At 39.6% G+C, this 11,936-nt stretch overlaps 1 long non-coding RNA gene across 1 annotated transcript; it reads right to left on the minus strand.

The window, feature by feature from the left end:
• Positions 1-4,728: 4,728 nt before the first annotated feature.
• On the minus strand, positions 4,729-10,988 carry LOC103626176 (uncharacterized). The gene is made up of 5 exons (XR_002261904.2): positions 10,670-10,988; positions 8,504-8,618; positions 7,803-8,237; positions 6,791-6,979; positions 4,729-6,680 (listed from the first exon to the last, which is right to left on the minus strand). It is a non-coding gene; the product is annotated as an uncharacterized lncRNA (long non-coding RNA).
• Positions 10,989-11,936: the final 948 nt, after the last annotated feature.

The raw sequence follows: 11,936 nt of genomic DNA on the forward strand, positions 1-11,936 counted from the left end.
AGTGCCTTCCTCAACGGACCAATCAAGGAAGAGGTCTATGTTGAGCAACCTCCCGGCTTTGAAGATAGTGAGTACCCTAACCATGTGTATAAACTCTCTAAGGCGCTTTATGGGCTCAAGCAAGCCCCAAGAGCATGGTATGAATGCCTTAGAGATTTCCTTATTGCAAATGGATTCAAAGTCGGAAAAGTCGATCCTACACTCTTTACCAAAACACTTGAAAATGATTTGTTTGTATGCCAAATTTATGTTGATGATATCATATTTGGGTCTACTAACGAATCTACATGTGAAGAGTTTAGTAGGATCATGACACAGAAATTCGAGATGTCTATGATGGGGGAGTTGAAGTACTTCTTAGGATTTCAAGTGAAGCAACTCCAAGAGGGCACCTTCATCAGCCAAACGAAGTATACTCAAGACATTCTAAACAAGTTTGGGATGAAGGACGCCAAACCCATCAAGACACCCATGGGAACCAATGGGCATCTCGACCTCGACACGGGAGGTAAATCCGTCGATCAAAAGGTATACCGGTCGATGATAGGCTCATTACTCTATTTATGTGCATCTCGACCGGACATTATGCTTTCCGTATACATGTGTGCAAGATTCCAAGCCGACCCTAAGGAAGCTCACCTTACGGCCGTAAAACGAATCTTGAGATATTTGGCTTACACTCCTAAGTTTGGGCTTTGGTATCCTAAGGGATCCACATTTGATTTGATTGGTTATTCGGATGCTGATTGGGCAGGGTGTAAGGTTAATAGAAAGAGCACATCGGGGACTTGCCAGTTCTTGGGGAGATCCTTGGTGTCTTGGGCTTCAAAGAAGCAAAATTCGGTAGCTCTTTCTACCGCCGAAGCCGAGTATATTGCCGCAGGCCACTGTTGCGCGCAATTACTTTGGATGAGGCAAACCCTGTGGGACTACGGTTACAAATTATCCAAAGTTCCTTTGCTATGTGATAATGAGAGTGCAATCAAAATGGCGGATAATCCCGTCGAGCATAGCCGCACTAAACACATAGCCATTCGATATCATTTTCTTAGGGATCACCAACAAAAGGGAGATATCGAGATTTCATACATTAATACTAAAGATCAATTAGCCGATATCTTTACCAAGCCACTAGATGAACAAACTTTTAACAAACTTAGGCATGAGCTAAATATTCTTGATTCTAGGAACTTCTTTTGTTGATTTGCACACATAGCTCTTTTATATACCTTTGATCATGTATCCTTCATATGCTATGACTAATGCGTTTTCAAGTCTATTTCAAACCAAGTCATAGGTGTATTGAAAGGAAATTGGAGTCTTCGGTGAAGACAAAGGCTTCCACTCCGCAACTCATCCTTCGCCGTCACTCCGAGCATCACTCCGTCTTTGGTATAATCTTCACTCCCTTATTTATGACCAAAGGGGGAAAGAGTAATTCTAAGGGCTCTAATGACTCCGTTTTTGGCGATTCATGCCAAAGGGGGAGAAAGTATTAGCCCAAAGCAAAAGGACCGCACCACCACCTATTTTTTTTAAAAAAAAGAGTTTCTCAATTGGTATGGTTCTCAATTGATAAATTTCAAATTGGTATCTTATTTTGTTCAAAAGGGGGAGAAAAGTAGTGTTTCAAAATTGATTTATCAAAACCCTTTTGAACACTAAGAGGAGGATTTCATTTAGGGGGAGTTTTGTTTAGTCAAGGGAAAAGCATTTGAAACAGGGGGAGAATTTCAAATCCTGAAAATGCTTCTCGAAATCTTATTCATTTACCTCTGACTATTTGCAAAAGGACTTTGAAAAGGATTTACAAAAGAATTTGCAAAAACAAAACAAGTGGTGCAAGCGTGGTCCAAAATGTTAAAAATAAAGAAACAATCCATGCATACTTTATGGGTATTTATATTGACTCAATTCCAAGCAACCTTTACACTGACATTATGCAAACTAGTTCAATTATGCACTTCTATACTTGCTTTGGTTTGTGTTGGCATCAATCACCAAAAAGGGGGAGATTGAAAGGGAATTAGGCTTACACCTAGTTCCTAATTAATTTTGGTGGTTGAATTGCCCAACACAAATAATTGGACTAACTAGTTTGCTCTAGATTATATGTTCTACAGGTGTCAAAGGTTCATCTACAACTATACTACATCGACTGTCCGGAATACCGTAGATTATTCCGAACAGGAGAAGCTTTTTGGAAAAACAGGCCAAGCGCGGACCGTCCGGGCCCTTGCAGCGGACCGTCCGCAACACCAGGATGACACTCGGACAGAACCAATGCAAAAATCCAAGTATGCACTACGGACCGTCCGAAGGAAAAGCAAGGACCGTCCGAGACCGTGCGCGGACCGTCCGGGCTCAGGCGCGGACCGTCCGGTAGGTGAGAAACCGAAAAACCCGAAGGTAACGGGTTCGGAAAAATGAATTATAGCGGCCTCGCGGACCGTCCGGGGTGCACGACCGGACCGTCCGCGACTGGCTTTATCTGACATCTGACGACGCATTAAATGCAATATAGCCGTTGATATAGCCGTTACTGCTGACCGTTGCGTTTTCAGCCGTTGATCTACAGGCGCGGACCGTCCGGACCAGGAGGGCGGACCGTCCGCGGTCGGCAGAATGGAGCAACGGCTAGGAAGTGGTTGATGGCTATAAATACAACCCCAACCACCTCCATTCACTTCAACCAAGCATTCCAACCTTCAACATTCAATACAAGAGCTAGCAATCCATTCCAAGACACATTCAAAGCCTCCATCTCTCCAAGTTTCACAATTGAGAAAAGAGATCATTAGTGATTAGTGACTTGAGAGAGAAAGTGGTCCGTGTGTTATTTGTCGCTCTTGTCGCTTGGCTTTTGCAATCGTGCTTTCTTTCAATCTTTCTTGCGATCAACTCAATTGTAACCAAGGCAAGAGACACCAATTGTGTGGTGGTCCTTGCTGGGAAGTTTGTTCCCGTTTGATTGAGAAGAAGAAGCTCACTCGGTCCGAGGGATCGTTTGAGAGAGGGAAGGGGTTGAAAAAGACCCGGCCTTTGTGGCCTCCTCAACGGGGAGTAGGTTTGCGAGAACCGAACCTCGGTAAAACAAATCCTTGTGTCTCACTTCCATATTCGCTTGTGATTTGTTTTGCACCCTCTCTCGAGGACTCAATTATATTTCTAACGCTAACCCGGCTTGTAGTTGTGATTAATTTTGTAAATTTCAGTTTCGCCCTATTCACCCCCCCTCTAGGCGACTTTCAAGAACCAGCTAGCCGATATCGTTACCAAGCCTCTAGATGAGCAGACCTTTTGCAGGTTGCGTAGTGAGCTAAATGTCTTAGATTCGCGGAACCTGGATTGATTTATAGCATACATGTGTTTATGCATTTGATCATGTTCCTTATGCATTTTGTTGCTTATTTATGGTGCTCAAGTTGTACAAACACTCCCCGGATCTCACAAGTCCTTTTGCAAGTGATGCACATATTTAGGGGGAGATGTGTTACAACTTGACCCTTTGAGACTAACTGTATGCTTGAGTTTGCCTGATCTAGTCTCAAGGGTGGATTGAAAGGGAAAGGTGGACTTGGACCATGCAAGACTTCCACTACTCTCCGATGAGAGGGTAACTTACTCCAAGTTCATCTCTATGATCTTATTGCCCTTGTACTCTTAATTGAAGACTAGGTGAATGCCCGTGCGTTGCTACGGAGTAAACATATAATGATAAGATATATTGAAATTCAAAAATACTAATTGTTATGGTATGTTTTTGTTAACATCTTGTAAAAGTTAAGAGTTTTTTGCATACGTTAAAAGTCTTACACATCGAACAAATCTATCATATCCATAAAATGCAATGTTCATTGATCACTCAAGTAATATGCTTTGGTAACTTGAAGCAATCAAAATAGGGCAATGATCAGCAACCACCTTGTGCTACGGATAAAAATAACAAGCAGAAAGTTATAATACAAGATATCATGCACTGTATCCGAGTACAAACACGTGTAGATGAGTAGATCCACCAAATAAGTTCGTTACAAGGGAGAACCAGTGAGAGGTATGATAACCCTAGAATTTGCATGCTTGTCAAGATCAGCTAGCACCTCCAGACCTTTATACAGTTTATCATAATCTAGTGACTTCGCTGTAACAAAATAAAAAACACAAACTATCATTAAGCAATTCAAGCATGGCTTATCTACTAATTCCAAATCACAAACCAATAGAAACAAATGAAACACAGAGACCACACTGCACATACATTCTTCTATGCATTTCTCATATTCTTCCTTGTATTGCTTAGAGAGCATGTTCCACGAATTTCTTAGGTCTCCCAATTTTCCCAATTTTGCACGATCGAGGTTATTATCAATTCCACTTTGATTTGCCTTTTGGAATGACAAAATTGCAATCTCCGCAAAAATGGCAAATGAATCAACAATATTGCACATCAAATCAAATTTTGAAAATATCAAGGGTTTATTTTTTGGATCACAATATCTTGAAAATGGAGCTACAACAGGTTGGTCTACAAGTTGAGAACTGCAGTTATTTCGGATTTATGTGAAAATAGTCACTTAAATATGCAATTATTTTAGATTTTTGTGAAAATAGTCACTTGAATGTGTAGTTATTTTAGATATATGTGAAATTGAACAATATTTATTTCTAAGAAACTATACAATAGTTCATGACAGCATGGTCATGGTGAGGTTTTAGGTCCATCTTCACCTGGTGAATTGTCCATTGCATGCTCTCCAGTTTCTGAAGCTCGACCATGGTTAGCAAGCAAACTAATGGCAGCAACACCGGAAAGATTACCCATACAATTTCAAGGTATTGTCTTGCAATCACATCAAAACGTGAATCTACACCCTGGTACTCACGCAACCGTGAAACCTGATGCCAATAACAAGCGTCAGTGAACTTGGCTTCAAAATTGTGCCTACACAGTTGAATTGAGTTTTCCCTATTTTATTTTTTAGAACAAAAAATGTATGTGAAAAATCCTTTAACATTGATAGAGACAAATGTCTATATAAAATTATTGATCATAAAAGCAATTAAACTGCATGGCAAATGCCTCAGTTATCGCTCTTTCATTGACATTGTTTTGTCACATATTACAAAGTTACAAACTAAGTGCATTCATCAAAATAGCATTACCGACCAAATGCGTCGAGATCACTGTTTGTTGTTTGTGATCAATAGATTTTTGTTGCTAGTGATACTACCCAAACACTCAGAGTAGGTGGATGCTACCAGGGGAGACATAGATGGGAAGTGCTAACAGAAGATTTTGAAAGGAAATAACAAAGATATATATTAGGATTGCTGACTTCAAGTGTTTACTTATCATTCGGGTCTAAATTTTAAAAAATCAAAAGAAATCTTGGCAAAGTAGGGAAAAGAAGGTACCTGGCGTTCAGTACGAGTAGCATCCACATCAGGCAATGGAAAAACGATGATTGAGGAAGAGAGTGAGAAAAAAGTAGATTGAAGTAACCTTATTTTGATGAAGACTTGAAAGTAACCGTGTTTTGATGAACACAACAAAACTGTTGAATATGTTCTAGTTATCATACTGATGAAAAAAAACTCCCCAAGATTTTGTGATATCCATTAGATTAGAATTAAAGAGCAGAATTGATGGAGATGTTCTAGCTACCCATGAGCAGATCTGTAGCATTATTCATTCTTGACATGTTCGATAGCGGCCCAAAAAATACCCCACAAATTCACAATTTTAACTGATAAGCGAGATTATTCTATGCCATCAACCAACAAAAAGTGTTGTGGTGCCTTTGAAAAGAGTTAATGCATAGTTAACTTTATTATTTCACAAAGGCGCATACTCATTGCATTTTCTTTTGCAAATCACATAAACAGATTAAACAAATTCCACCACGATAGTCAGACCACATAATACAAAGAGATTGTTCCTCATCTAAGTAATGATCAGAGGAATACATAATCAGTTTGTTCACATCAACGAATGCAGGTTGCAGTAAAGAACAAAGTAGCATGGTTCAGAAGAACACAACTTAGTTGGGGATGGCTGACAAGCTGAGTCATAACCTCTATGGGGCGTAAGCAATTTTTCATGCTCACAACCGTTACTCAGGGTATGATACACCAGTAAAGCAGTCATGGTTAAAAGTTATTGGCTCACAAATATCAACACATAAACAGGAGCAGCAAACAAGCACTTATGTCTTCTTCATCTGCGCCTTCTTAGCATAGCGTTTCTTGACAAACCTCTTGCCCTTAGTACCAATCAACTACAACAGCACAAGACACGTGATCATCAACAATGGGCGCACATGAACAACAAAACCAAAAGTGCATAAACTTATCAGATCAGAACTACACATTGCGGGTGTCCTTTGAGGCCTATGCACCTCGCGCGCCTCGTGCTTGCGCACTTCGTGGTCCAAGTGCTTACCATGGCGCTTCTGGTGCAGCTCGATGTGGTCTCCCTATGGCTGCAGGGACACTCGTGCACGGGAGGAAATCAACATGGAACTTGTAAAAATAAATAAAATCACGAAAAATAAACAAATTCAACCACGATACTCAAAAAACAATATTCAATGGCTTACTTGTTGAGCGAGCTCCCTCGTTAGCGATAGCACGAGGCACCGTGGTACGACCTACTTCCCTGCTTTTCCCCTACCTTCTTCCTGGTGGGAGTGAGAAAGAAGCTGCTCGATCAGAAATCCAAACCGGATTGCATATGTAGATGAATGAAAATGTATCAGAGTAGCTAGGTATCACTGATACACGCACGTACCGAGGAAGTCGATGGAGTTCTTGCCATTGCTGAAGCAGCCGGTGGCCTTGTGCCCTAGGTAGTCGATGTTGTTTCGTAGGAAGTTGGCCTTGAGCAGTGTCACCAGGTTATTGTTGTTCTCGACAGGCGCCAGGGAGTCTCCGAGCACGTAGATCATGGGTAATGTGGTACCACCTTGTGATGCATTCCCTGAAAAGGCAACTATATGCTGAATCTACCAATTTGAGACCGAGTATTCAAAATTTCAAAGGGTAAAAAAATCGTTGATCGCATAAATCATACTTTCTGCAATGTATATTTGATTAAAATCACACAATACTAATTGTATGTATGATTTTGGGTTGATTACTTGAATAGCCTATCATTTTGTGTCATCTTTTTAAATATATGTACATAATATATACTATATATGCATAACTTTTTGGCAAACGTATCTATGCATTCAGCTAAGTCTACCCTGTCATGGGTTGCTGTTTGACACAAAGCAAGAATTTTAGATTATAGACGTGTTTTGATTGGTTATGGTTCTAGTTTGTTTGAATGACTGACAGACATTGTGTAATGGCTAGTCTCATTTCATATTTTTCAATAGAAAATCTACACTAATCTAACAGAACCTTAATCTGGAGGTTGGGAATGGACTATGCATTAAAAGATAGTGTTGCAACTTCTTTGTAACCATACCTACCACATCGTAATCAAATTGGCAATGCATACCTAATAACATAAACATTAGTTGACCAGTGATCAAAATAATAACCTATTTCCCTTTTCTGAGTTAACTACTACCTGCTTTGCTTCCCTAAGTTTTTGAGTCAGCCACAACAAACTCTCCTACCTATGATTCAACGGTTGTTGTTTGGGAAAATCCATATAAAAAAGGTACCACAGATGCAAGGAAAACAAAATAATAGAAAACTGATCAGCACTGGTGTTATGTTTCAGAAAAGGTATCGATTTGCTATCATGTAATTTTTGCATTAAAAATAAACAAGAAAAGGCAAGAACTTACTATGGATGAAATCTATGGCTTGAGAAATATCCTAGAGTGAAGGTTCAAAGAGGTAATCTGTTGCTGGAATTACCAGGTGCTCAATCTCATTAGCCTAGGATGACAGAGTGTCACTATCCCAGGTCTTTTGTAACCATTTCCTCCATATTTAAATCCAAAGAAATTGTCCGAGGCCTAAAGCAACAAAAAAACACATCTTCCAAGTGCAAGGAATGTTTCATTCAAAAAAATAGATGTTCAAATCAACCCCAAATCACGTCATGAATGACAAGAATATGCACGACAGATACAGGAATCGAAGAGGAATTTTATTGAATGCGCCTCGTTGATAGGTCGTCGTCGATGATAGAACAACTGATCTTGTAGAGCTCAAAGAGGGCCTCGGCCTCAACTAAATTTTAGTGGCTGAATCCAAACACCCCTGAGCGGTTTTAGCTTTTCAGCAAGCAAAGTGTTAATTAACATATGTAGCAGACTAAGTAAGAGTACCCATGGTCACAATAAAAGCAGAACTCTCTCAGATTGCTCTGCAGAAATAAGTTCAATGTGGTTAAGGGTGACAATACATGATGATCTCACACTGACAGGATTGGCTAATGAACATTCAGCCGCCACTATGTGCAGATGCACACATGGAATGGAACAAAGGGATGATATCAATTGGACGGTCAGTGTAAGTGAGCGGAGGCTGAGGCGCTTACATTGGTAGGAACCAGCACGGAGAGGCAGTAATGGTAGACGATGAGCCTGCACCCCATGGAGCGAGCATTGCAGGACCCTGTCCAGCTGCTGCTACAAGTACAAGCTGATTTGCAACTGACAAAAGCAAGATTCACAAATAGTGAACTGAGTCACAAGCAGAATAAGAACCAGATCCCAACAAAGAAATATGTATAGTGGCATGCAAACATAAAGGCACTCACTACCCAGAGAAGTCAGTGATATTAGATATATTTTGTCAGAAATATTGGATATGATGGGTAAATATAATTAATGAAGTGGAGTTGTCATCTGTCAATTTCTTGCCTCTCCTCATATGTTTATTAGATAACTCGATAAATATAGAAGGCTCATTCCTACCACAAAAATGTTATTTGTTTACCAGCACTTGTAAGTCAAGATTAAATGTGCATTTGCATTGCTTTGTTGTTGCCACTTAACAAGTGTTGCCGTGCACACTCTGTTGTATGAGTTTAGTGATGTCAAAATTCTTAGGGTGCCCTATTCTAATTCTATATCATAGTTTCATTAAGAAGGTAGAACCCTGAAGCACTAACAAAACATGAAAAATTCATGTATGAGATTTGAATTAGCATGAGAAGTGCCTAACTCATCTGAACACAAGTGTTGCAGTCATGATAACTTGTTCATCATAACCTAGGACTAAACAGGAATGAATCACAACAATGATGATATAAAAATTTATACAGTCTGGACAATCTGCAACAAAAATAGGAGTAAACAAAAATTGTGTGGCATTACTTACCTAAGCGTGAACACAAATTATAATATAAAAGAAATTATGCAGAAGAAAGGCTGGGAGGATGGGATCGCGGCGAGCGTCGCGGTCAGGAGGAAGAACGGCATCAGGGCATGGCGTGGGACGCGAGGGAGAGGAAATCGCTCGGGTGGTGGGAGACGGAGGATGTTCCGCTAGTTCAAGGGCGAGGATCGCAGGGATATAGATAGACTGTGTGGATTTACAGAAGGCAGAACCAAGGGAGGGAGGCTACCCTTTTACAACCTTAATATAGTAGTATATATATAAATTGGACCAAGAAATTAGTGCACAAGAAAATCAAAATGACAACGCAAATACTAAAATTTCAAACAAAAATCTTGGAATAGTAATTACTCCCTCTTCTATACAAGTTATGGAGTCAATCACTTTAGCTTTATCCTAAGTCTAACTTCTCTAGCTCTGACCAAGTTCACAGAAAATAAACCGATATATACGGCATCAAATTAGTTTCATTAAATTATCCATAAAGTATGTCTTGAATGCCCATGCATATATTTCAACTCTTTTTAGTGAAAGATACAGCAGGGGAGACCCCCACACACATATATTGTAAAAGAATTTTATTAATATAAAAGAAGAGAAGCCTGTGCAAAGAGGTCTCAAACTATACCAAAAAAACAACCAGAAAGAGAGGAACAACAAGACTGAGGGAGGCAAAAGGGAAAGCTAAGATAGTGAGTCTAAACAGAGCAAGGCAGGCCGATTACCATCACTGAATCTAAGGGCTTGAAGCTTAGCTTCCTCGTGGAACAACCTCTTCCAAGAAGAGAAAGAAGGGCAACCTCCATAAAAATGAGGTCATATTTCAACTTGTAGATGTTAATATATTTTTCTAAAACTTTTATTGAAGTTAGAGAAGTTTAACCTAGAACAAAGCTAAAGCGAACTATAATTTGTAAACAAAGGGAGTATTATATTCAGATGAGCATGCATTTAATCCTCTTAAAATAAAATAAAAATGCAATTCAGTTGCATGAGATATGTAAGGAACAAAGACTCAGCTTTTATGCTCAAAGGTATAGTATTCTCGTTAGTTCCAAATGTCACATGTAGCTTCTCAAATCCCAATATCAAACGGAATGCACAAGCAATCTATCCAGTCTAACAACTCAAAAGTACATACCCTAATACTACAGGCCCCAAATGAACACATGAGGCAATGAGGAACTATGAAATGTGTTACACCATAAGTGAACCAATTGTGAAATACGTGCCTCACCATAATTGACCCAAAATTAATTTGACTGATCAGTCACTCAGGTAACTTTCATCATCTATTTGACTTGAATATGTATACTATTCAAGAACACCTAAAGCAAATATTGTAACTGAGTAAATTACATACCTGTCCAAAGGCACCTTTGACAAGATGTAGAGGCTTTTTATCATTGTTTTGGTCTTTTCCACCACAACTTCCTCTGCCTGTACATGGCATTCAACAGATAAGTATGCTGGTGTCACACATATAAGAATAATTGATGGACAACATTAAAAACGAAAACATATTGTGATACAACATGCGAGATTGAAAAGGATCACGCCGCCCCTCGTAAAAAACAATAACAATCCGCAAAAGACCAAAACCATCAGAACCAACCATTTCCACCGTCCATAACAACAACTACAATCTTCAGAAGTATCATGACCAGGGAAAGCCTGAGATCAGTATCGCAATATGTGTTAGAATTATATATAGTATATCCACAGTGCTAAAGTTCACATGTTTCGTAACACTACAGCATGCCAGCAAGCTGCCAGCTCAACATGCAACAAGAAAGACCAGCATGCCACATGCGCCCATAGAGTGTCATGCAATAAAAAACAGAAACTCAATTCAGTGACAAAAGCGCACGTCAATTTCACATAAAGTGAGGGGAAGGTTAAATTAAGAATGAACTTTGGCCATACTAAAAACCAATGTTATCGAATCGTCTAATCATTCCTAGACACTGATGACATCAGTCAGTCCAAGATTAATCATGACTAATCATAGTTCATAGCTGATCGCCATGGTAGCGATCAGCCCAGCTAATCGTGAGTAAAAACCAATGTTATCAAATCATCTAAATCGATTCTAGTGACCATGAGACCGACCAACCTAACTAATCATAGTGCATAGTTGATTGCCATGGCAGCAATCAACCTGCAAATCGTGATTAGTCATACGACTTGATAACATTGCTAAAAACAGATTCTTGGACTATCCCTACAAAAGTGTGTTAGCAGAGGCCCAAGTTAACAGAAAATGATTTAAAGTACTCCTAATTTGGGTGCTCTAATCTTGTACTCCAGCTCACATGGACCATCCCTCTGAAAGCACATGATATGCATGACTAATTCCACCAGTAGCAATAAACAGCTATCACTTGTGAATAAAACCGAAAAATCTCTTGTTTGTGTACCTTGTCGGCAAGCATCTGATGCAGCACCCTCACAACCTACGCGCCAGCAGAGTGCCCCACAAAATGCACTGGGTTGTGCTCGTAACAAATAGGATAGTGCTCTGCACCAAATTAGAACAGCCATGTAAGAACTAATGGATAAATAAATTTCTGAAAGGTCATGGTCATGTATTGTGTTCTTTGGAATTTCCTACCTGTGTGATATATTCT

This window comes from Zea mays, chromosome 5 (assembly GCF_902167145.1).
Source record: "Zea mays cultivar B73 chromosome 5, Zm-B73-REFERENCE-NAM-5.0, whole genome shotgun sequence".
NCBI classification, from domain to species: Eukaryota; Viridiplantae; Streptophyta; class Magnoliopsida; order Poales; family Poaceae; genus Zea; species Zea mays.